General features: G+C 46.7%; 1 long non-coding RNA gene across 1 annotated transcript in view; it reads right to left on the bottom strand.

Moving 5' to 3' along the window:
* Nucleotides 1-26,299, bottom strand: part of LOC142464528 (uncharacterized) — a 195,991-nt gene extending 169,692 nt beyond the window's left edge. Inside the window, exons 1-2 of the long non-coding RNA XR_012787676.1 lie at nucleotides 26,163-26,299; nucleotides 17,683-17,760 (exon numbers count right to left, since the gene is read on the bottom strand). This is a non-coding gene — a long non-coding RNA (uncharacterized LOC142464528). The remainder of the gene's footprint in view (nucleotides 1-17,682; nucleotides 17,761-26,162) is intronic.

Raw genomic sequence — 26,299 nt, 5'->3', positions numbered from 1 at the left:
TCAGTCAGTATGGTTTACAGTCACATGTTATAAAAACAAATTCTTTATTCATAAAATATACAAAACGCAACATCTCCTTTATTAAAGAACGGCAAGTCAAAACATATACAGTGGGATGGTGTGCAAAACAGTCTGCACCACTACAGTCCTCGGGGGCAGCAAACAGGCCCGGTTTTCAGGGTAACCTTTGAAACCCGTGCCTTTTTGCGGGCCTCAGGGACTGGAATTGTGCAGGTCTTGTGTACAGTAAATACAAACATTTTTTTATTAATACAAGTTAAAACACACAACATCTCCTTTATTTAAATACAGCAGGTCAAAACATGGACAGTACCGTACAGTACAGTTCAGCACAACAGTACGGTCTTACCTGTGATTAAAAAAAATCTTTATTCATAAAATATAGTATACAAAACGCAACATCTCCTTTATTAAAGAAACATACTGTATACAGCGGGAGTCCTCGAGGGCAGCAAATAGGCCCGGTGTGACAGAGTGAAGTCAACTCCTATCAGTTACGCCTGGGAGACATATGTCTGAGTGCTTCATCCAGCACTCATAAGGGTTAACTCAGGTGGAAGTTAGGAAATCAGAACTCTTTAGCTGACACCTGAGAGCCAGCAAGGTAGAAAAAGGATCATGTGACTGGCAGTAGCTGCCTTAGAGAGGAGCATACTGCTGCGTGAGCCCTTAGCCAGAGGGATTTCACCAAAGACTACTTCAACTAAAGTAAGGATTATTCATTTGTTTACTGACTGCTTAAAGTACCCTTATGGTTTGGTTCTGGTTTAGCCAGCCAGCCTGCTAGATAGGTCTGCTGTGTTATTAGTCAGTTTTTTCTCCCAAAGTGGAGCAGGATTTATTTTGTTAAAGGGACAGTGTACCCACATGTTATGTTACTGTGGAGAAATAAAGCCACTGAACGTTTTTATTTATCCTGAAACTATACGTGTGGACTGTTCCCTGACCTCGGCTACAGGCCGTCCTGCCACAGGTGGTGTCAGAAGTGAGATGTCGGACGGGCCCTGTATCTGAAGGGCCACACAGAAAGAAAAAAAAATGGAGACATTTTTTTCTCAGTTCCTTGAGCAACAGCTCCAGCTAGCAGAGAAGCAAGCAGAGCGACAAGCCCAGCAAGATGAGCAACAGGCCCGGCGAGAGGAAAGGCTACTCCAACTGCTGGTCGAAGGCCCAACCCCAGGCAGACCAGGGATTCCAAATAACCCACCGGTGATGCTGCCTAAGATGAAGCCAAACGAAGACCCAGAGGCATTTCTCCTCACTTTTGAAAGGGTAGCCACGGCCCACGGCTGGACAGTTGATCGCTGGGTAACGACTCTGGCTCCACTCCTCATAGGGGAAGCTCAGGCAGCCTACCAGGCTCTTCCAGCGGACGAGGCCATGGACTATCAGAAACTAAAGGCTGCTATTCTGGATCGCCTAGGCCTCACGCCAGAGACCTACCGACAGCGGTTCCGGACAGTCAAATATACAAACAGAGACAGACCCCGGGTCGTAGCCCACAGCTTAGTAGACTTATGTACCAGGTGGATACAACCGGAAAAACATGACAAGGCAGAGATCCTTGAACAGTTTGTGCTCGAGCAGTTCATACAGATACTGCCCCCCTCCTCCCGCTGCTGGGTAAAAAGACACGCTGCATTTTCCCTGGATTCAGCGGTCCGCTTGGTGGAAAACTTCCTGGGCGACGACACCCAACAGGATAGCTGGGAACGGCCGGTGCAAACACCAGTTGCTTCCGGTGATGCTAGAGGCAGGAGAGCAGACAATCGAGGGGTCTACAACCCGCCAGCTCGGGAGATCCAGTCAACCCGATCGGAAGACCCTTTCCCATCTCGGAGGGTTCCTGGTACAAACTCCCGCAGAGACGCCCATCCTGGGTCCGAGGCCACTGGATCACTCAAGGGAGGCCGCCACCCACAGTATTCCCCGAGAACCTGGACTCCTGTCACCCACCCGGTGGAGAGGATAACCCCACCAACCAGAAGGGAGGACCCCATCCAACAGCGGAGAGGTCCAAACACCGAGCCCCGTCGAGAGCTTCCGCGGACGACCGAGTTTGCGGACTCAGGAGATGAGGAGATGGACTGTTCATATGGCAGAACCACTGCCACAGCTTGTCTCCGAGGGGACCACAATCCGTGGTTAGTCCCAGCATCTCTGGAGGGGACAAAAGTAAACGCCATGCTGGACTCAGGCTCTGGAAAAACCCTGATCCTAGAGGGCCTAATTCCAAGCAATAGACTATCTTATGACTCTCCTTGGAATATCGAGTGTATCCATGGGGATACAAAGAGATACCCGACGGCGAACGTTACACTGCGTATCCAGGATCAAGAGGCTAGCCTACTAGTGGGAGTTGCTCCCTGGCTACCTGCTCCTGTTCTACTTGGCCGAGACTGGCCCTACCTCGAAACATTGTTGGCCCCTACTCCTACGGAGCCTACTTCTCTGGTACCGGAGAAGCCCGGAGACTTGTTCCCTTTTTCCCCAGAGATTTTCTCCCGTAGACACCATGTCCCAAAGACACGTAAACAGAGACGTGCAGAAAAAGAGGACTGGTTAAGAAAGGCTGGGACTTTTGGTAACATTAGTCAGCCCAAAGGACTGCAGGTCATGGCCGGGGATGACCAGGGTGGGGAACAGATAGATACGGGAGTGTTGCCAGACCTGGATCTTCCTGACTTCCGTCAGAGGCAGAGGCAGGACCCAGCTCTGGCTAGACAATATGAGAAGGTGGTACAGGTCAACAACAAGATGAACAAGGTGTAAAAGTGTTTCCACATTTTGAACTGTTGAATGACATACTATATCGTGTGAATAAGGTTACACAAACAGGGGAGGTCATTCGACAGATTTTAGTCCCTAAAGGGTTGATTAAAACAGTGTTTACCCATGGGGTGGTCATTTGGGCAGAGATAAGACCACGGACCGCATCTCGTCCCGGTTTTACTGGCCAGGCATACATGGTGACATCATGAAACTATGTGAGACATGTCCTGAATGCCAGTTAACTAGCCAAAAAGGACAGAAGCCGGCTCCCTTGGTTCCTCTGCCCTTGGTAGCCGTCCCATTTGAGAGAATTGGGGTAGATCTGATCGGACCTTTAGAACCCTCTGCGAAGGGACATAAATTTATACTCGTTGTGGTAGATTATGCCACCAGATATCCTGAGGCCTTCCCTCTGAGATCAGCCACTGCTAAACAGGTTGCTCACAGGCTGATAGAACTGTTTTCTAGGGTAGGACTTCCCCAAGTAATGTTAACTGACCAGGGAACAAATTTCATGGCAAAGTTAATGCAGGATGTCCTGAAGTTATTGGAGGTAAAATCCGTCCGGACCTCGGTCTACCATCCTCAGACTGATGGATTGGTAGAGAGGTTTAACCGTACTTTAAAAACCATGCTTAGGAAGTTTGTGGACACTGAAAAGCGAGCTTGGGATGAACTTCTCCCTTTCCTGTTGTTTGCGGTACGAGAAGTTCCCCAATCATCCACAGGCTTCTCCCCGTTTGAGCTCCTATATGGACGCCAACCTCAGGGTATTCTCGACCTACTGAAGGAATCCTGGGAGGAGGAGCCCTCCCCCTCCAAGAATACCCTTCAGTATGTCATAGACCTTAGAAACCGCCTAGACATGATAGGTCGGTTTGCGAAGGAAAACCTCAAATCTGCTCAAGAACGTCAAGAGAGGCAGTACAACCAAAATGCTCGCTTGAGGGTCTTCCAACCTGGGGACCAAGTGATGCTACTACTACCGACATTAGAGAGAAAACTCCTTGCGAAGTGGCAGGGTCCTTTCCAAGTTCTCTGCCGCACCGGGGAGGTGAACTATGAGATCTCTCAACCAGGGTCCAGGAAGGGTAAACAAATCTACCACGTGAACCTCCTGAAACCCTGGAAAACGATGAGATCGCTGTTCATTCACCCTCGGGAAGGAGAGACGGATTTGGGTCCAAAGCTTCCAAAGGGTAGTACGTACAATGACCATCAGGTTCCCATGGGAGAGCAGTTAACAACGGAACAAAGGGCACACCTACTTGATGTATGTGACCAGTTCCCAGATGTTTTTTCTGAGCTGCCAGGGCAGACTGATTTAGTGTCCCATAGGATTGAGACAGAACCTGGCGTAAAAGTACGGTCCCGTCCCTATAGATTGCCAGAGGGCCGAAAAGACCTGGTAGAGAGGGAGATAATAGACATGTTGGAATTGGGCGTGATCGAGGAGTCCCACAGCGAATAGTGTAGCCCTATCGTGTTGGTCCCTAAACCAGATGGGAAGGTGAGGTTTTGCGTGGATCTGCGAAAGGTAAATGCTGTATCCAGATTTGATGCATATCCAATGCCTAGGGTGGATGAATTGCTTGATTCGCTTGGTAAAGCAGAGTATATCTCCACCCTAGTTCTCACGAAAGGATATTGGCAGATATCTCTAGCGGAAGAATCCAAATGCAAAACTGCCTTCCCTACCCCTCTCGGTTTATACCAATTCGTCACTATGCCATTTGGGTTACATAGGGCTCCAGCCACGTTCCAAAGGTTAATGGACAAGGTACTACGATCCCATAGGGCATATGTCGCGGCCTACTTGGATGACATTGTCATCTATAGCAGACACTGGCAGTCTCATATAAAAAGGTTAAGGGCAGTCCTAACGTCCTTAAGAGAAGCAGGACTCACTGCAAATCCAAAAAAATGTGCCCTGGGTAAATCCACTACAAAGTACTTGGGCTATGCCGTTGGGGGATGGATAGTAAGGCAACTAGCTAGCAAGTTGGCCGCCATAAAGGAAGTCCCCACCCCACAGACAAAGACACAGGTCCGCTCCCTTTTGGGGTTAGCAGGGTATTACCGGCGGTTTATCCCCAATTTTTCAGAAATATCTGCACCCCTAACAGATCTGACAAAAAAGAGTGCCCCGACCCAAGTTAAATGGTCTTGGGAGTGCCAAGACACCTTTGACATGCTAAAAAAGTGCCTGTCAGAGGGCCCCGCTCTTCGGAGCCCAGATTTTAAAGAGCCCTTCATCATCCAGACGGATGCCTCAGAGGTAGGACTGGGAGCAGTGCTGTCTCAGCAATTTGATGGTGTTGAACACCCCATACTGTTCATCAGCCGGAAGCTGTTCCCAAGGGAAGTGAGGTATTCCGTTATTGAGAAGGAGTGCCTCGCTGTAAAATGGGCAATTGAGGCCTTGAGACATTATGTCGCCGGAGTACACTTCACCCTGGTCACTGACCATGCGCCCTTAAAGTGGTTAAACACCATGAAGGACACAAATCCAAGGTTGACCAGGTGGTATATTGCCCTCCAACCCTTCTCTTTTGATATTCAGCATAGACCTGGAAAGGACCATGGAAATGCTGATTTTTTTGTCAAGGGAAGGAGTGGAGGGTCGGGCTTCAGCCGTGTGGGACACTAGCCACACACAAACAGGGGAGGTATGTGACAGAGTGAAGTCAACTCCTATCAGTTACGCCTGGGAGACATATGTCTGAGTGCTTCATCCAGCACTCATAAGGGTTAACTCAGGTGGAAGTTAGGAAATCAGAACTCTTTAGCTGACACCTGAGAGCCAGCAAGGTAGAAAAAGGATCATGTGACTGGCAGTAGCTGCCTTAGAGAGGAGCATACTGCTGTGTGAGCCCTTAGCCAGAGGGATTTCACCAAAGACTACTTCAACTAAAGTAAGGATTATTCATTTGTTTACTGACTGCTTAAAGTACCCTTATGGTTTGGTTCTGGTTTAGCCAGCCAGCCTGCTAGATAGGTCTGCTGTGTTATTAGTCAGTTTTTTCTCCCAAAGTGGAGCAGGATTTATTTTGTTAAAGGGACAGTGTACCCGCATGTTATGTTACTGTGGAGAAATAAAGCCACTGAACGTTTTTATTTATCCTGAAACTATATGTGTGGACTGTTCCCTGACCTCGGCTACAGGCCGTCCTGCCACACCCGGTTTTCAGGGTAACCTTTGAAAACCGTGCCTGTTTGCAGGCCTCAGGGACTGGAATTGTGCAGGTCTTGTGTACAGTAAATTCAAACATTTTTTTATTAATACAAGTTAAAACACACAACATCTCCTTTATTTAAATACAGCAGGTCAAAACATGTACAGTACTGTACAGTACAGTTCAGCACAACAGTATGGTCTTACCTGTGATTAAAAAAAATCTTTATTCAATAAATTACCAAACATTTTCAACAGTGGAACACTCAGTCAAATGCGCACCCCACCAGATTGTCCTTCCATGGACAATGCCTTGCATGGCACTAAATGCCATTAATGCAGTCTCGAACGCCTTTCATTACAGGATCTGTAATTGAATAAACGTGCCGCAATTCCTCCAGAATGGTCGTTCTTAAATTGTCTGGAAGTGCCTTTTTTAGGCGATTTCCTTCGTAATTCACTCTGAAGGCCCAGTCGCAGTACAACGAGTAGGGCACATGGTGCTTAAAAATGTACAAGGCATACTTGTGGGGTGCACCAGCACTCATCACCCTATACTTCTCCCTGAGCGCCGGTGGCAGATCGCACAGGGTGATGTTGGACACCGTATCGATGCGAGCAAATGTAGGTCTTCTGGGAGCGGGTGTGCTTGAGGCGACGGGCGAGGGTAGGTTGTTAGGGAGGAAGCTTTCCTCCTGTCTTGGTCGCTGTATTGTCTCCTGGCGTTGTCTTGACGGGGTTGTCATGTCCTCCTCAACGGCATTCATGTACACTACATCTTCTGGTTGAGGGGGTGCGCTTGGTGATGGAAGGGTGTTGATGCTCCCATTCATCACATCCGTGCCACCCTCCTGCTGCGGCATCGGGGAAACAGGGGCATGAACACCGAGCAAATGATGTATACCCGCTATGTTAGCCTCTATCTTCTCCATCCGTCGATCCATCCATTGATCCATATGTAGCATCCGTTGCTCCATATTTAGCATGGTCTCCAGAAGCATATCTATCTTTGTCAGCATAATGGAGTCCACGGGGATATCCACACTTATCCCATTCAGCATCCGGTCTAACGAGCTGCTTCTTGTGCATGGCGTGTGGACATCTGGGTGGATGGGTGCTACGGAGTATGAGATGGGGGTTCCATGGAGAGAAGCGGCAGCGTCGTCGAAGAAGGGTGGAGGAGGTGACCTGTGGATATCCGGTAGAGGAGAAGCGGCAGCGTCATCGAAGAGGGATGGAGAAAGTGACCTCTGGATTTCCGGGCGAGAAGCAGAGTCGTCTAAGCGCAAAGGAGAAAGTGACCCGTGGATTTCAGAGGCACCAGCGGCAGCGTCGTCGAATAGAACTGGAGAAGATGGCCTGTGGGTTTCCGGGAGGGCGGCGGCTGCGTTGAGGACGAGGAGTGGAGAAGACAGGCTGAAGATTTCCGGCACAGCGGCGGCAGAGTCGTCGAAGCGTATGGGGGAAAGTGGTCTGCGGGTTCGATGGGTTGGCTGCCATTTGTTTTGAGTGGAGTGTACATCCCCGTATTTCTTCTTGACATAATAAGGCTGACGTCTATTAAAACCCTTAGCCTTTGGGGTCAGCAGAAGGTTTTCTTTATTGGCCTTAGCCTGTCGCTTTGGCCTTGGCATGGAAACGGCAACCGCCTTTCGCTTTTTCTGCGTGACAGGCACGGCAGAGGCGAGTGGCTTCCTGTGTCCGTAGAATCGGGGTTGATCCATGGAAGCAGATGGCACAATGCAGTATCTGGACAAGGGCAAGTTCAGATAAAGATCATCGAGTGGTGGGCTATGCAAAGTGTGTAACCTTTTATGCATGGCGACGAGGTACAGGTGTTGAAAGTGGGCGTACTCTAATGTGAGTCATTACCGTATAAATACACCATCCATTTTGTGGATTCCCTGCACATTGAATACACATCGACTAAACATTGAATATACATTCTTGTGTTTGTATTGTATTTCTTTCTACTCGCAGCAATGCCCGTTAAAAAGATTTCCAAGGAACTCAGCATGCGAATTAAGGAGATGTACACGAGCGGACACCGAATTGCTGCTATCCAAAGCTGGTTAGCTACTTCTGGCATCGTTGTGCCAGCAACCACCGTGAGCTATCATGCACACGGAAAAAACAGAGAACGCAAAAGGGCACTAAAGGTAACTAACGCGTAAGTATATTTATACAACTTAAATTTACATTTTTTTTTTAATATATAAAATATTGTACTATAGATTTACAGCACTGTATCTAATATTTTTGTTATTTCTGTAGATTTATATCACAACAGTATACAGTATATATTTTGTATATTTATATTATACCAGAATATATATTTTATATATTTATATTACAACAGTATATATATTTTTTAGATTTATATTTATATTACAACAGTATATATATATTTTTTATATTGCTGCATATTAATAGTTTGTTTTTCTTTACATTGTTTAGGGAGACAACTCTTCTGGTGGACAAAATAAGCGAGGAGAATGATGAGAAGAGTGCAAATACACTCTGCAGGAAAATCACAATCTCACTGTATCCGAGACCAGCATAAAGAAGATGAGACGCAGCATTGGATGGAAATATGGACATGTGAGGTTAGTACTGGACAGTACAGGAGGTAAAAGTGTTGTTTAGGAAATTGTACTGTACCGCTAAAATTATTTATTCCTTGTCTTTACAGAGCGTACCCCATGATAAGGGACGCAAACAAAATCAAAAGAGTGGTCCAGACCCAGGCATGGATCGACAGTGGGGAAACTTTCCAGGATTGCATCTTCACTGACGAGTCTACTGTGTCGCTGGAGAGATTTGCAACCTTTGCATTCCACAAAAAAGGTCGCATATCTATGAAGCCGCGGCCAAAACACCCCGTGAAGCTGCATGTGGTCTGGCATCAGCTGAAGGACCATATCCGGAAGGTGGTGAAACCCTCCTAAAAGGATGAGTTGGTGAAAGGCATAATGAGTTTTTGGAACGATGTACTCACCGTGGAACGCTGCAATAAATATATAGACCGTATTGCGACTGTGTTGCCCATTGTGATCGCGCGTAATGGCCAAGCATCAGGAAAGTAGTACTGTACTGTAAGTACAGTATGATACAGGTAAGTATGGCACAGTACATACAGTACATATATACAGTAGTTCCAGTATAGACTAGTTTGACAGTACTAACTACATTCACAATGCCATAATGCCATAATACAGTATCCACCTACAGTAGAGTACAGTAACTGATCAATTTTAGAGAGAGCAGCACCAGCCATCTGGTTACACACAGTACTGTAGTATTTAACCGTAGTCAGAGTATACAGTAGTTCCAGTGTAGACAAGTTTGTCATTACTAAATGCCTACTAACTGCTCAATTTTTTCTTTCCAGAGAAAGCAGCACCAGCCATCTACAGTAGTACTACACATCACCCAATGCCATAATACAGTACGCATATAACTGCACTAATTTTTGGTTTTCTTGTCGTTTCAGGAAAAAAGGATGGCCTGGGGGGAGGTCGAGTGTTGTATGCAGTCTAATCCATGCCTTTAAATTCTTCATGGGCAAGCTACCCAGCTATCTGAACAATCTCCTCACCCCTACCACTTGCAGCACTTATCACCTGAGATCAGACTCCAAAAGACTGTTCATGGTCCCAAGGCTCAACAAAGTATCCGGCCGTTCCTCCTTCTCCTACCGAGCAACCCAAAACTGGAACAACCTACCAGAGACTCTCATATCCACCACCAGTTTAAGTTCTTTCAAATCTAAGGCTGTCACACATTTTAATCTGGTCTGTAACTGTTTCATACACCCATAATATATATTTTCTTTAACTGTGTACGCAATGTCTTGTATACAATGTATACCCTGCCCATTTATGTAACTGTATTTGTAACCTTGTATTATTTGTCTTGCTCTGTGCCCAGGACACACTTGAAAACGAGAGGTAACTCTCAATGTATTACTTCCTGGTAAAATATTTGACGAAGCACTACACTGGCGACACACTTTATTCAAGCTCGGCTAGTCCCACGAATTCGGGTATACCCGGGTGTATTGAGGTTTGTGACTGTTTTCTGCCCGAGTGCATTGAGGTATTTTCCAGGCAGGGATTGAAGCATTTTATTCCCGCTGGCTGCAATACTGCACAGTATATATATATATATATACTGCATTACAATTCAGGAATTTATGCCATCTGGTAGACACGCGAAGCATTGCAGCCTATTAAATCCTAATCATTATCATTTAACAGATCAGCCGCCCGTCAGCCAGGCATGAACCCAGGCTGGGAAGGCAAACGCAACGGGGCTTGTCAGAGGTGAGGAGCGGCGCATTCCAGGTATCTGCCAGGTACATACTGGGTATTTGCTCGAATAAAGTGTGTCGGTGCAGTACGTGCGAAACGCGTAGAGGTCACGTGGTGGCAGTTCCTGTGGAGTATTTGCAGCTGGTGGAAGCGGGTTCCCTTGTCTCTAGCAGGGTAAGTTCTCAGATTGGTCTGGACCCTTTCTGTAGTGCTTAGCTAGATTAATTTGGTTACCCCCAACCCCACATCTACTATATTGGTGTTATCACCAGTCCCGTTCTTAGTTTAATTGTTTTGGCCCCATTGTCTTTTTAACCCTGTATCAGTGGATGGTTACCCATTGTCTTAGATTAATAAATTGTTTACACCCCTCAGTGCGCCTGTCTGCCTTTTGTTTTCCTCTCTCAATGAACTACTGTACACAGAATGGGAACAAGATAAAGACGGAAAAAATTATATTACTATATATATATATATATTATATATTTTATATTATTAAATAATATTCTTATAAAGGTGCATTATTCATGTTTATCCATGTTTTACAAATGTTTTCTAAATGTTTATCCAATTTGAATCTGCCAGAAGAACTTAATAAAGACTGCATCATGTATTATTCATGATTATTTTTATATTTGTATTTTTTGGTTCCTGATAAAATAAAATAAATATTTATTTACATTCCTGCTAATCATAATCATTGACAACCCCCCCCCCCCCACACACACACACACACCTATAGTACACCAATGAATAAGAATGAATGACAAAACAACATTAATCAGTTAATGGTTTTTTTAACTCTCAATTCTCACAATGCTGTGCAAATCAGAGTTACATTTCAAATTCGAGAAGGGATTTTCCAAAGCGTTACCGTAAACTAAGCCTCAAAGGGTTGAGGGGGTTGGGTGAGTAATGCGTTAGCTGCCATCTCAAGGAGGATTACAGTACATGCAGGAGCAGTGAGGTGATTGACGCTCGGCTAGGGACGGATTAAAAACACAATGACAAGATTCAGAAAATTAATGACTCTGTGGAGGTGTCTGCCGATAAGAGTTTGTGTGTGCGTGGGTGAGGGATGAAGGATTAGTTGTGCAGCAGTTCAAAGAAATTACATAGAGTAGAGTACTGTAATTTCAAAAGGCAGTTCAACATAATAATTTGATCCCTACACCCCGAAATAAAGTACATAAAAAGCACATAAATCAACCATGTGCAGTCAAAAGCTACAGCACAGATTGAATATCGTAATATCAAGATTGTTTTTGCAGGCTTGTGGATAAAATAACAGTTAAAAATTTATAATTAAAATTTTTTTTTTTTGGGAGGCACTCAAGCAAGCAGTGGTGGGTGAAGTTGCAGGCGCATGAGCAGTAATCAACTAGCTCCCATCCGAAAGAGGATTACACACAGGCGCATAGAGAGGTGATGCTCTGTGCAAATCAAATTCGAGAAGGGATTTTCCAAAGCATTACCGTAAACAAAGCCTCAAAGGGTTGGGGGTTGGGTGATTCATGTGCAGTAAGCAGCTAGCTCCCATCTCAAAGAGGATTACACGCAGGCACAGTGAGGCTTTGTAGCTCGGCTATGGACGGACTAAGAACACAATGTCAAGATTCAGAAAATTAATGACTCCGTGGAATTTCAAATCCTTGAGCTAGCCTTGTGTGTGTTCATGGGGGAGGGGGCTACAGGGTACAGCTGCATGAAGTTCAAAGATAATGACATACTGTACTATAATTTTAGTACGTACACTAAAAAGCGCACAAATCAACCATGTGCAGTCAAACGCACAGGGTCACAGTCAAAAGCTACAGCACAGATTGAATATCGTAATACAGTATCAAGATGGTTTTTGCAGGCTTGTGGAGAAAAAAAATTAGAATAAAAAATTTTTTTGTTTTATTTTTTTTTGGTCACTCACTCAAGCAAGCAAGCAGGCAGTGGTGGGTGAAGTTACAGGCGCATGCGTAGTAATCACCTGCTATCAAGCAGGTACAGTATGTGATTGAAACCAGACACACGTTCAAAGGAATGGTGTGGGAGAGATGTACTGCATTGTAGAGAAGATAAGAAGTTGAAATACCCTGCAGTGCAGTTAATTATCCTTAGCGAGGGGAGAGCGCTGTACTGCTGCGGCCAAGTTTATTCGAGCATTTGCCCGTTCTTGGCCGCAGCAGTAGCTCTCGGGGCGCTCTCCCTACCGCTGCCGGGTCCGCCGGGTCCCCCGGAACCCCCTGCCGCTGTCCCGCGATCGCGGGACACCAGGGCTCCCTCGGGGAGCCCCTGGACGCGCGTGCAGGGGGCGCACGCTCCCGAAGACGCGTGACCGCGCGTCTATGACGCGCGGCACGCCGAGGGGCGGCCACTAGCAAGCCGGGAAATCTCCCGGCTTGCGGATCTGGCCGCAGTGCGATAAACTGTGTCGCCACTGTATATTCCGAAATGTGACACTGTTACAGTACTGTACACGCCTATGCGTTTCAAAAATTTTCAAATGAGACATACTGTACAGTACAGCACTGCAAATGCATGTACTGTATACTTTAAATATGCTAATTTACAATTACTGCGCGCGCACACACAGACTGTGTACTGACGTAGGTTGAATCGCGAAGGTATTAGACTTCCAAGATAACAGCTCGCAAACGCCCCCCTGAGTTTTTACACGGCATTGCAGTATTGCAGACAGCGAGAATAAAATGCTAATATCACGAGCGCGAAAATAACGCAATTCTCTCCGGGCAAAACAATAAAAAAAACGCACCTAACCGGGATTATCTGAGAGCCGCGGATCTAGCCGTTTTAGACTCAGGTCAGCCGCCACTGTAACATTACTAACTTCATATCATGTCAAATAGACATATCTGAAACATGAGTCTGGAACAAACAAGTACAGTCCCATTTGCGCAAGCATGACCAGAACATAAGCACAAAGCACCAATACCCAACATGTATCATAGGGAGAGAGCACCTTGCATCCTCCTATTTGAACAAAAGAGCAATTTCACATATATATATACATACATATACAGTATATACACACGTACATACATACACATACACAGTGCTTGACAAATCACCCAAAAATCTACTCGCCGAACCCAAAAATCTACTCGCCACCTAGTCCCGCCCCTAGTCCCGCCCCCAACCCCGCCTCTAGTCCCGCCCCCAGCCACGCATTTAAAAAAAAGCCATAAATTAAATAAATTGAATAAATTCCTAGTAAGAACATTCGTTTTTGATATTAGTTTATTTATTGTATTACATTATACTACAATTAGTCCTTGGTGTGTGTGTTTGTGTATAAATGTCGAATCTAGAAAAAAAAAGCCAGATGTGGATGACCAGTTTCCTGCACCCCTTAACTAGTGTCTGGATGCCCCCGCTTCACAATATTTAAAGCAGCAATCCCGTCTGGGATCTTACCTGATCCGCAGACCCTCAAAGTCCAGGTACCCTCATTCCCGCAATGTTATACATTGGAGGGGAGGTGTTCGTTACCTGTCTTCTGGGTTAGGGGGGGTTCGATGTCTTCCGTGTGAAGCTTGAGTCAGATCTGGAAGTAAGCAGTATAGGTTATTTCAGTGTAGTATAGGGCAGTTAAGATATCCAGATCCATAGTGTGAGAGTGTGTGGGGGAGAGAGCGAGAGTGTGTGGGGGAGAGAGAGCGAGACTGTGTGGGGGAGAGAGAGAGAGAGAGTGTGTGGGGGAGAGAGAGAGAGAGTGTGGGAGAGAGTGAGAGAGAGAGTGTGGGAGAGAGTGAGAGAGAGAGTGTGGGAGAGAGTGAGAGAGAGTGGGAGAGAGAGAGAGTGGGAGAGAGAGAGAGTGGGAGAGAGAGAGAGTCGGAGAGAGAGAGAGTGGGAGAGAGAGAGAGTGGGAGAGAGAGAGAGTGGGAGAGAGAGAGAGAGAGTGAGAGAGACAGAGAGAGAGTGGGAGAGACAGAGAGAGAGTGGGAGAGACAGAGAGAGAGTGGGAGAGACAGAGAGAGAGAGTGGGAGAGACAGAGAAAGAGTGGGAGAGACAGAAAGAGAGTGGGAGAGACAGAAAGAGAGTGGGAGAGACAGAGAGAGAGCGCGGGAGAGACAGAGAGAGTGTGGGAGAGAGAGTGGGAGAGAGAGTGGGAGAGAGAGACAGAGAGAGACAGAGAGAGACAGATAAAGAGACGTCAAGGCGCCGTGACGTTGACGCTGCTCCGCGCTGATTGGATGTTTTCAGCCGACAGTGCTCTGAAAAACAGCTTGGCTGTCGGCTGAAAACTCCAGCGCCTCAGCACGCCTGCGGACGCTCGCGTGAGCCCCCTCTCAAGGCATCCTCATTGAGTATGCAGGGGCTCAGCGCGGAGCGTCCGCACGGCTCAGCGGGGCCTGTCCTTCTATGGACTCGGCCAGAGAGACAGATAGAGAGAGACAGATAGAGAGAGACAGATAGAGAGAGACAGACAGAGAGAGACAGACAGAGAGAGACACACACAGAAAAAGAGAGACACACACAGAAAAAGAGAGACACACACAGAAAAAGAGAGACACACACAGAAAAAGAGAGACACACACAGAAAAAGAGAGACACACACAGAAAAAGAGAGACACACACAGAAAAAGAGAGACACACAGAAAAAGAGAGACACACACAGAAAAAGAGAGACACACACAGAAAACGAGAGACACACACAGAAAAAGAGAGACACACACAGAAAAAGAGAGACACACACAGAAAAAGAGAGACACACACAGAAAAAGAGAGACACACAGAAAAAGAGAGACACACACAGAAAAAGAGAGACACACAGAAAAAGAGAGACACACAAAAATGAGAGACACAAAAATGAGAGACACACAAAAATGAGAGACACAAAAATGAGAGACACACAAAAATGAGAGACAAAAAAAGAGAGACACAGAACACACACAGAGAGAATGAGAGACAAAGACAGAGAGAGGGCGAGGGCGACAGGGAGAAGGCGAGGGCGACACAGGGAGAGGGTGACACACACTCACTCTCACTCACAGACACGCAGAGACACACTCACGCAGACACTCACGCAGAGACACACCCACACAGAAGACTCACAGACACACACACAGGCACACAGACATACTCACAGACACACAGGCACACTGACAGACACACAGGCACACTGACAGACACACAGGCACACTGACAGACACACAGGCACACTGACAGACACACAGGCACACAGGCACACTGACACACTCACAGACACACAGGCACACAGGCACACTCAGACACACAGGCACACTGACAGACACACAGGCACACTGACAGACACACAGGCACACTGACAGACACACAGGCACACTGACAGACACACAGACACACAGGCACACTCACAGACACACAGGCACACTCACAGACACACAGGCACACTCACAGACACACTCACAGACACACAGGCACACTCACAGACACTCAGTCTGTCACTCACACACTCACCGGGTCACACGTGGCAGCAGTGGGGTCTCCGCACGGCTGGGGTGCCTCTCCAAGACATGGGACACACAGCGCAGCGTGGGCCTCAGCAGCAGCAGCAGGTCCCCCCCGAAGCGGCCGACGCCGCAGCACGCTCCCCGGACACCAAGCGAGGATCGGGGGCAGGTGATTAGGGGGAGATCATGGGCAGGAGGCGGACTGGCGCAGGAGGCGCGCACGGGGGAAGCTGGGTTGGCACTTCCCCCTCCGTCCCACGTGGGGAGCGGAGGGTGCGGGGGGGCTGGATCGCGCGCTTGTTTTGGGCTTCCCCCTCCGTCCCACGTGGGGAGCGGAGGGTGCGGGGGGGCTGGATCGCGCGCTTGTTTTGGGCTTCCCCCTCCGTCCCACGTGGGGAGCGGAGGGTGCGGGGGGGCTGGATCGCGCGCTTGTTTTGGGCTTCCCCCTCCGTCCCACGTGGGTAGCGGAGGGGGGAGGGTGTGGGGGGGGGCTGGATCGCGCGCGGCGCTTGTTTTGGGCTTCCCCCTCCGTCTCACGTGGGGAGCGGAGGGGGAGGGGCTGGGTTGCGCGCGGGGCTTGTTTTGGGCTTCCCCCTCCGTCCCACATGGGGAGTGGGGGGGGGAGGGATGCGGGGGATTCTGGGTTGCTGGGGGGAACAGGCAGCGCAAATGGCAGGACACTCTGCTTGCCCTGTGCACGCGCGCCAGGACCACCGGATTTGCCGCCATTTTTTTAAACTTTTTTTTTAACCCAATCAGGGAGGGGGATTATTTATTTATTTAAAAAAAAAAAAAAAAAAATTGGCACGAGCAGGGGAATTCATTGAGCTGCAGCACGGGTCGCCAGCTGCCTAAATCCACTCGCAACGGGCGATTGGTTATCATTATTTGTCGAGCACTGCACATACACATATACATATACATATACATATATTCAAATCTCAAGTGTGAATGAGTATAAGAAATGTGTATGCGTCAGAATTAGATTATTATATCCAATAAGTGATCTATAAGAATAACCCAATATTTTCACATAGAAAAGCCCAAATAATGTCCATATGTGCTACTTCATGCATTTAAGGCTTGGTTGTACCTCAATAACAAAGAAACATCTAAAAGAAAGAAGTTTAAAAAGTTCAACCTCCATGGTGCAGTATATGATAAAAATAGAAAAAGTTGTCCCTGGATGTCCCGGCTAGGTAGACCAGTTCCAGATGTCCCAAGGGCCTATGCCAGATTGATTACCCATATCCTCTCAGCCATACTGTAGATGCTGCATAGCTGCTTTCTGGAAAAAGCAAAGTGTTCAGTAGATATTGTGAAACGCGGGATCTGGCATGTTTCCTTAATGGAAAAACTCACGGCCTTCTTAAGAAAGAAATGTCATAAATACACCCCGATATAAGAACCCTGGTTCATCTCGGAGGGTAGACAAGGGGGGAACATGGAGATACTGTAGCGCTACTATAGGCTGAAGGAACGTTCTTCCAATTAAAAGTCAGGGTCACAGAGTACTCTCTCAGGACACTCGCACAATAGACCTGTTGAGATGTCACTGGTGTCCACTTCCCCTCCCCCTTCAACATCATATATTAAGTGCCTACGCTGCGTTCCACAGTGTGGCCTTCCATCAGCTATCTGGCCAACCATCCTTCATGCTGCTGGCATCCAAGACCTCCACCTGCAGCCCAAGGGTGCTCCACTCAACAGGATACCATTCAGTCTCCAAAAGACTCCCCCCCTAGGTGGAGACTCACGTTGTTGTAGATAGGTGCATCTTTGTATGGTGTTTGTAAGTACAATCCCTTACAACTGTATATACTTTTTCTATTTTTATACGATACTGCACTGTGAAGGTTTAGCTTTTTTCTCATTTCTTCTTTTCGATACTAAATTATATTGCAGGATATTATTTAAAAAAACAAACAGTGAGGCACACAACGTAGAACTTACCTTCCCTTATGGCATCAAAGACTCAGTCAGCAGATAGCAAAGGGGTGATGAGTATCTTACCCCTTTTCCAGTTGACACCTGGGAAAGGTAGAATTATGGCAATTTTATTCCTTCAAAGAGTCCCCCCTCACAGGAGGCTGTGAATATAATATATCACAAGGGCAAGTCAGGCACCGATAGCTCACTTAATGTTTTGGCGATTGTGACAATTATCATTTTTCTGGGAAATCGAAATATCAGCAAAGGGGAGCCTATACCTTTGAACTAATGTTGCCGTGCAATAGGTTTGTCCTTTGAGGGAACTCACTGTTATTTCCATGTTATCTCAGCGTATCGAAAGAGATTCCATTTTCTGAATGACCATTTCCCCCAGATGGTGTAGCTCAGTAATAGCCAACCTGCATTTAGATTTGAGTTGATTATAAGGCCAGGATTGAAATCTCATGTCATGGGCTCAGGTTAGCAGCACAGAATCACTCTGAGCTGTCAACCTCCAAGCACTGAAATCAGTGAGATGTGTGTATTCTGTTTCCCAAAAAAATGGCATTTTAATAGAAAAGTGATGATGTGTCAGTGAGACTCTACTGACGTCTATAAGACCAACTCCAAATAAGTGAAACCCACAGAAGATCAGTTGACAAGGGAGGTTATATCATGGCTTTCATTTATAAATGATTAATTTCTATCAGTTTTGACTAGATCCAAGGCCCATTCTAGAAATCAAATAACAGTAATGATAACTTGCATTTCTTATATTTGTAAAATATAAGAAAGTCTCCAACAGAGACAAAGCAATGTATTTGTTACAGTTAAGGCAGGTTGTACTTTGCAGAGTTCATTTTTATAAAATGAATACCTGTTAAGGTACACTGTATTATTCTTTATTTACTTTGCATTTACAGTATATATACATATATATATATACAGGCATACCCCGCTTTAAGTACACTCACTTTAAGTACACTCGCGAGTAAGTACATATCGCCCAATAGGCAAACAGCAGCTCGCGCATGCGCCTGTCAGCACGTCCTGAACAGCAATACCGGCTCCCTACCTGTACCGAAGCTGTGCGCAAGCGGGGAGACCATAGAGCCTGTTACAAATGCATTATTTACATCAGTTATGCACGTATATGACGATTGCAGTACAGAACATGCATCGATAAGTCGAAAAAGGTAGTGCTTCACTTTAAGTACATTTTCGCTTTACATACATGCTCCAGTCCCATTGTGTACGTTAATGCGGGGTATGCCTGTATATATATATATATATATATATATATATATATAGACAAAAAAAGAGAGAGAGCGCACGCCCCATAGCATAATACTGCATAAAAATTTATTAAAACAAGGAAGGGGATGGGAAATGGGGGGGGTAGGAATCGCACTCACAAGATGCAAATGGTTAAAAGGCAATTTGTGATTATATCACCACCATCCGGTTCTGGATACTGCAACACGTCTCCGTGGACTCCTTCAGGGCTGCCAGACACGATCACCAGGGACCAGATGTTAAAGGCTCCGTTCGCTGTCTGTATAGAGTCCAAAACTCCAGCTCACACTTCCAATGGCCGCCGATCGGATTCCCGCGCTTGGTGTAGGCTGCTGCGCGTGCGCGGCGTCGTCGTGATGACGTAATCGCGCTCTCAGTACCCTAACGCGTTTCGTCACCTGACCGGTAACTTTCTCAAAGGGCTGATGTAGAAAGTAATCAAGTCCTGCCCTTAAATAACCAGTCCGTTGTTCATGTGGGGCGCACCACCAGATCCCTCTGCACTCGCTTCCTAGAGCACAGGAGGAGTGTCATTAAGAGACTAAATACAAACAGCATTTCCCGACACTATAAAATTATACATAACCAGGACCCAAAATGTATGTCAATCATGGGCCTGGAGTTCATCTCTCCCTGTGCTCTGGGGGGCGATCGATACAAGATCTTGTGCAGACAGGAGACTTATTGGATCCACCAGTTGGGGACTCTCACCCCTGAGTGTCTGGATGCCAGTACACTGGTTTGATCTCCTGACCTCTTGGACTCTCCTCGCTCTCCTCATAGGAACCTAGGTATGGTTCCCACCTGCGGTCCTCTTTTTTCCACACTCCTCAATAGTTCACTTTCCTTCCCATTCCCACATTTCCCTCCCCTGAGCCCTCCTTCCCATCCCTTCATCATCCCTCATTTTTTCACAATACCCATCTATTCATTCTTATCTTTTTATTCACTTCCTATTATATTTGAAGAGGCGTTTAAAATTATTTTCCCCCATTCTTCATTTATTTATATTTTTTATTTTTAATTTTTTAATTTAGTTTTCCCAACTAAAATATAAATTTTATATATATTTGTTTATATAGAATATTCTTTATAGTAGGAGTTCCTATGCACTATACATAAATTTAGTCCACAATTATTAACATCCAAACCTTGTCCTCCCTCTCTTCAGCTCTCTATTAACCTATTGTATTTTTACAGGGGTTTAATTGTGACTATTAAAGGTCATTCTTTCCCTGTCTCTGTGGAAATAAGTTAATCCAATTTCTATATCCTATAGTATTTGAGGCACTAAGTGTAATAAATTGAATACTAAGGAACAAATATAATATGTTTGTATTTTTAGTATACAGAGATATATAAGGGATATACAGATATAATCTATTAACCCATAAGGGAATATATCACTTTTTAATATACATCAATTGGGTCTTAAATCCTTCTCTATGTATATATGGATATGGAATTGGAATATATGGGTAATTTTGTTCTGTTTATGATGTAGATCAGTTAGATCTGAATTTATTGTTTTAATTAATGTAATCTTGCTTTTATATGTTGATCATGTAGTGCAATGTATGGTATAGTTATTCACACCTATGGAGAGTGTGAAAAATAAATTTTGAATACATCTTGTGAAACATCTATCTTGTGGATTTTCCTATTGGGAAACCATCAAATATAGTTTGAGAATAATGTTTGGAAATATACATTGCAGTACAATGATTGATGAATATATATGATGTCAAAATGTTTGAATTTTATTGTTAGTGTTAAAAAATAATGTCATGATATCCTTTCTGTTCCCATATTATTGTTCATTATTGTATATTATTGTGTTGTAATTGCACATTTGTAATTATTTTATGCTCATTCCTGAAGTGCATTAGTCCCTATCAGCCCTTAGAAAACTAGTCCTTTATATAATTAGCATATATGTTATGTATTAGCTTCATTTAATACCACCACAGGTTGTATTAATCACCCGATCACGGGTTGCCTGGCAACGGACTGGTTATTTAAGGGCAGGACTTGATTACTTTCTACATCAGCCCTTTGAGAAAGTTACCGGTCAGGTGACGAAACGCGTTAGGGTACTGAGAGCGCGATTACGTCATCACGACGACGCCGCGCACGCGCAGCAGCCTACACCAAGCGCGGGAATCCGATCGGCGGCCATTGGAAGTGTGAGCAGGAGTTTTGGACTCTATACAGACAGCGAACGGAGCCTTTAACATCTGGTCCCTGGTGATCGTGTCTGGCAGCCCTGAAGGAGTCCACGGAGACGTGTTGCAGTATCCAGAACCGGATGGTGGTGATATAATCACAAATTGCCTTTTAACCATTTGCATCTTGTGAGTGCGATTCCTACCCCCCCCATTTCCCATCCCCTTCCTTGTTTTAATAAATTTTTATGCAGTATTATGCTATGGGGCGTGCGCTCTCTCTCTTTTTTTGTCTGTAGATATCTGTGGAGTTGGTTTACCCTGTGTGAGAGCAGCCTAAAGACCCCTTTCAACATCAGACATCCTATCATCATGGACTAATTATGGAAGGACTGGTTGGAGTTTTTTGATTTTTGTGTCTTTCTTTTTCTCTTTTTTGAGCACGTTCATGCACTGTTTTGTATACTTTTATTGGTTGTGTTGTATTAATATGCACTAAGGTCACATTGGTATATTGAGATATTAACCCTTTCATACATCATTCACTTTACACAACTTTTTATTCATCAACTATAGTCACATTTAATTTATTATATCACTTATATATTTTTATTTTTTGGCGCCACACTTTTTTGTTTTTTATATATATATATATATATATATGCAAATATAACTGTATGCTCATCTGCATTTCTTAGGCAGGTCTGCAACCCCGCCTTTCCCCATTATCACCCAGCATACAGCATTTCTACTGCAGCAAGGGATTCTGGGAAATGATATGCAAATGAGCACACAGTGTCACTTTTTGCCTCAATAACCATTTTTAACATGGTTCCCTATAGGCTTAAGCTTGCTGCATGGTCACAGCTTTGAGCACAGCCAGGGTTAAGGTGCATACCCAGAAAACCACCCACAGACAGCTGTTTCAACCTTGATGGGTCTCATCAGTGTGGGGTTGATTTTACTGGGAATGCAAGAGAGGCTGTGGGATAGGCTAAACCATAATACTGAGTTAAGTTATGGTGAGTAAAAAAAGTGACAAAAACCCTCCACAGGAAAGCAAATATGCAAATATAACTGTATGCTCATCTGCATGTCTTAGGCAGGTCTGCAACCCCGCCTTTCCCCATTATCACCCAGCATACAGCATTTCTACTGCAGCAAGGGATTCTGGGAAATGACATGCAAATGAGCACACAGTGTCACTTTTTGCCTCAATAACCATTTTTAACATGGTTCCCTATAGGCTTAAGCTTGCTGCATGGTCACAGCTTTGAGCACAGCTAGGGTTAAGGTGCATACCCAGAAAACCACCCACAGACAGCTGTTTCAACCTTGATGGGTCTCATCAGTGTGGGGTTGATTTTACTGGGAATGCAAGAGAGGCTGTGGGATAGGCTAAACCATAATACTGAGTTAAGTTATGGTGAGTAAAAAAAGTGACAAAAACCCTCCACAGGAAAGCAAATATGCAAATATAACTGTATGCTCATCTGCATGTCTTAGGCAGGTCTGCAACCCCGCCTTTCCCCATTATCACCCAGCATACAGCATTTCTACTGCAGCAAGGGATTCTGGGAAATGACATGCAAATGAGCACACAGTGTCACTTTTTGCCTCAATAACCATTTTTAACATGGTTCCCTATAGGCTTAAGCTTGCTGCATGGTCACAGCTTTGAGCACATCCAGGGTTAAGGTGCATACCCATCTGTGGGTGGTTTTCTGGGTATGCACCTTAACCCTGAGGAAGGTCACTCTTTGATGACCGAAACGTTGGATGCCGTGCCATGTTTATTTGAATACAGTTCTTCTGGATTTTCCTGGCTGTGTGCTGTCTCGTTTTTTCCCGGACTTCAATCTGGTAAAATCTATCTGTGTGTGTGTGTGTATGTATGTATATATATATATATATATATATCTTATACTATATTAGTGAAAGCACTGTATGTTTGCCTGCCTGCCTGCATGCATGCCTGCCTGCTGGATGTCCGGTGTCCCTAGCGGCAATCTCATTGGTCCCTTGGCCCGCCCGCCCCCGCACACCTCTCATTGGCCTCACACACTCACACCACCCCCTTGGCCCGCCCCCCACACCTCTCATTGGCCTGAGGCGGAGTGACGGGCCAAAGGTCCAAAAAAATAAATAAACACACACACACACACACACACACACACACACACACACCTCTCTCCCCTCTCCAAATCACCTTTTCCCCCTCCCCAGCGGCATCACCTCTTCCCCCTCCCCAGCGGCATCACCTCTTCCCCCTCCCCAGCGGCATCGCCTCTTCCCCCTCCCCAGCGGCATCACCTCTCCCCCTCCCCAGCGGCATCACCTCTCCCCCCTCACCGCTCCAAATCACCTCTCCCCGCTCCAAATCACCTCTCCCCGCTCCAAATCACCTCTCCCCCCTCCCCGCTCCAAATCACCTCGCTTCCCGCAGCTGCCACGCGGCGCGTAAGATGGCGGACCCCCTTCCTCCCTCGCGGCGCCGAGTCAGACGGTGGCGGCGCCCGGAAGTACAGGTAGGTGTCGCTCCCCACCTCCGGCGCCAAACGGAACTGAGAAAGGGCGCATCAACTGAGGTGTGTGTGTGTGTGTGTGTGTGTGTGTGTGTCACTGTCCACTGCCCCCCCCTCCTATCCACTGCCCCCCCCTCCTGTCCACTGCCCCCCCCTCCTGTCCACTGCCCCCCCCTCCTGTCCACTGCCCCCCCCTCCTGTCCACTGCGTCCCCCCTCCTGTCCACTGCGTCCCCCCTCCTGTCCACTGCCCCCCCTCCTGTCCACTGCCCCCCCTCCTGTCCACTGCCCCCCCCTCCTGTCCACTGCCCCCCCCCCTCCTGTCCACTGCCCCCCCCCCCTCCTGTCCACTGCCCCCCCCCTCCTGTCCACTGCCCCCCCCCTCCTGTCCACTGCCCCCCCCCTCCTGTCCACTGCCCCCCCCCTCCTGTCCACTGCCCCCCCCCCTCCTGTCCACTGCCCCCCCCCCCTCCTGTCCACTGCCCCCCCCCTCCTGTCCACTGCCCCCCCCTCCAGTCCACTGCCCCCCCCCCCTCCTGTCCACTGCCCCCCCCCCTCCTGTCCACTGCCCCCCCCCCTCCTGTCCACTGCCCCCCCCCTCCTGTCCACTCCTGCCCCCTCCCTCCTGTCCACTGCCCCCCCTCCCTGTCCACTCCTGTCCACTGCCCCCCCCTCCTGTCCACTGCCCCCCCCCTCCTGTCCACTGCAGGAAATACAGGGGGGGAGGAATCCATGCCTTTGAGGCGCCCCCCCCCTCCCTTTGACGCCCCCCCCCTCCCTTTGACGCCCCCCCCCCCTCCCTTTGACGCCCCCCCCCTCCCTTTGACGCCCCCCCCCTCCCTTTGACGCCCCCCCCCTCCCTTTGACGCCCCCCCCCTCCCTTTGACGCCCCCCCCCCTCCCTTTGACGCCCCCCCCTCCCTTTGACGCCCCCCCCTCCCTTTGACGCCCCCCCCCCTCCCTTTGACGCCCCCCCCCTCCCTTTGACGCCCCCCCCCTCCCTTTGACGCCCCCCCCTCCCTTTGACGCCCCCCCTCCCTTTGACGCCCCCCCCCCTCCCTTTGACGCCCCCCCCCTGCCTTTGACGCCCCCCCCTGCCTTTGCCGCCCCCCCCTGCCTTTGACGCCCCGCGCGCACACACTGACTGACTGCCGCACGCACGCACACACTGACTGACGCGCACACAAAGCCTGACTGACGCACGCACACACTGACTGAGGCACACACTGACTGTGTGTGTGTCAGTCAGTCTGTGTGTGTTTGTGTTTCTGCCTCAGACTCACTGACGCGCGAGCAAACACACAGTGACTGACGCACACACGCTACATGAAGCTGTAAAGGAGGGAGGGAGGGGGGGGGACTGGATTGATGTGAATGGGGGACAAACAGAGAGAGGGGGGAGGAGAGAGAGGAACGGGAACATTACATCCCGGGCAACGCCGGGTCTCTCAGCTAGTATATATATATAATATATATATATATATGTATATATATATATATATATACACACACATACATGCGCGCACACACACACAATATAACAATAATAATAATAATAACAATAAACATGAGTCCCACTCATTGACTTTACTTATACTTCAGTGGAGTTTCCATCTTTCAAGTGGAAACTTTCCTATAAAAATGCAATTTATTGGCACTACCAAACTTACGTCCTCGGACTTTGACAGACATGATTACAGACCCGCCAACATTTGGCACATACAAAATAGGTACACTTTATTTGCTGCAGTATCTCGCTGTAGGACAGAGGAGCTGGCAGGAAAGTGACTCCACCGAAGGAAGCTCAATAACATGAACCATTTACTTACACGCAAAGATCATATAAGCAATAAAACATATATATTTATGGATTTATTTGTATATTCTTAAATACACACAATAGAAGTGTTATTAAATCCACCATAACCAGTTGATTGTTAGCAGGTAAGTCATCAATCTCCCAGCTTTAATTAGCTGAAGCTTCAGCCACTGGCATCAATACAGTAGGTAAAATAGGTAAAGATGAATGTAATAGGCACAGGATATAACAGGTAGAGTACCTGCTACATAGGTAAAATAGGTCAAGAAGAATTTAATAGGCACAGGATATAACAGATACAGTACTTGCTAGGTAGGTAAAATAGGTCAATAAAAATGTAATAATTCCAGGACATAAAAGGTACAGTACCTGCTAAATGGGTAAAGATTAATTTAATTTAATAGGCATATAACATAATAGGTAGAGAACCAGCTAAATAGGTAACATAGGTAAATAAGAATTTAATAGGACCAGGACATAACAGGTACAGTACCTGCTAAATGGGTAAAAATTAATTTAATAGGTACAGGACATTAAAAAAAACAGGTACAGTTGTAGGCTGTGAATAACATGTAATTTGCTATATGCAAAGATCATATTATTAATAATATTTGTATACACACAATAGGAGGGATAATAATTCCCTATAACCAGTTGAGCAGTAGGTACAGGACATAAAACAGATAAACAGTGCCTACCAAATAGGTACAGTTGGAGGGCATGTGTTTAAATCCTCCTGACATCCTTCATTTTTAGCCAGGATATTTACATGTAGCTGCTGTTCTTCCCACTGACTGGGATAGGCCCACATCCTGAGCTCAAGTTGTTGATGCCA

The sequence above is a fragment of the Ascaphus truei genome, chromosome 13 (assembly GCF_040206685.1).
Source record: "Ascaphus truei isolate aAscTru1 chromosome 13, aAscTru1.hap1, whole genome shotgun sequence".
NCBI lineage: Eukaryota > Metazoa > Chordata > Amphibia > Anura > Ascaphidae > Ascaphus > Ascaphus truei.
The sequence above is the reverse complement of the archived record's forward strand: the minus strand, read 5'-3'. Positions and strand labels throughout refer to the sequence as shown.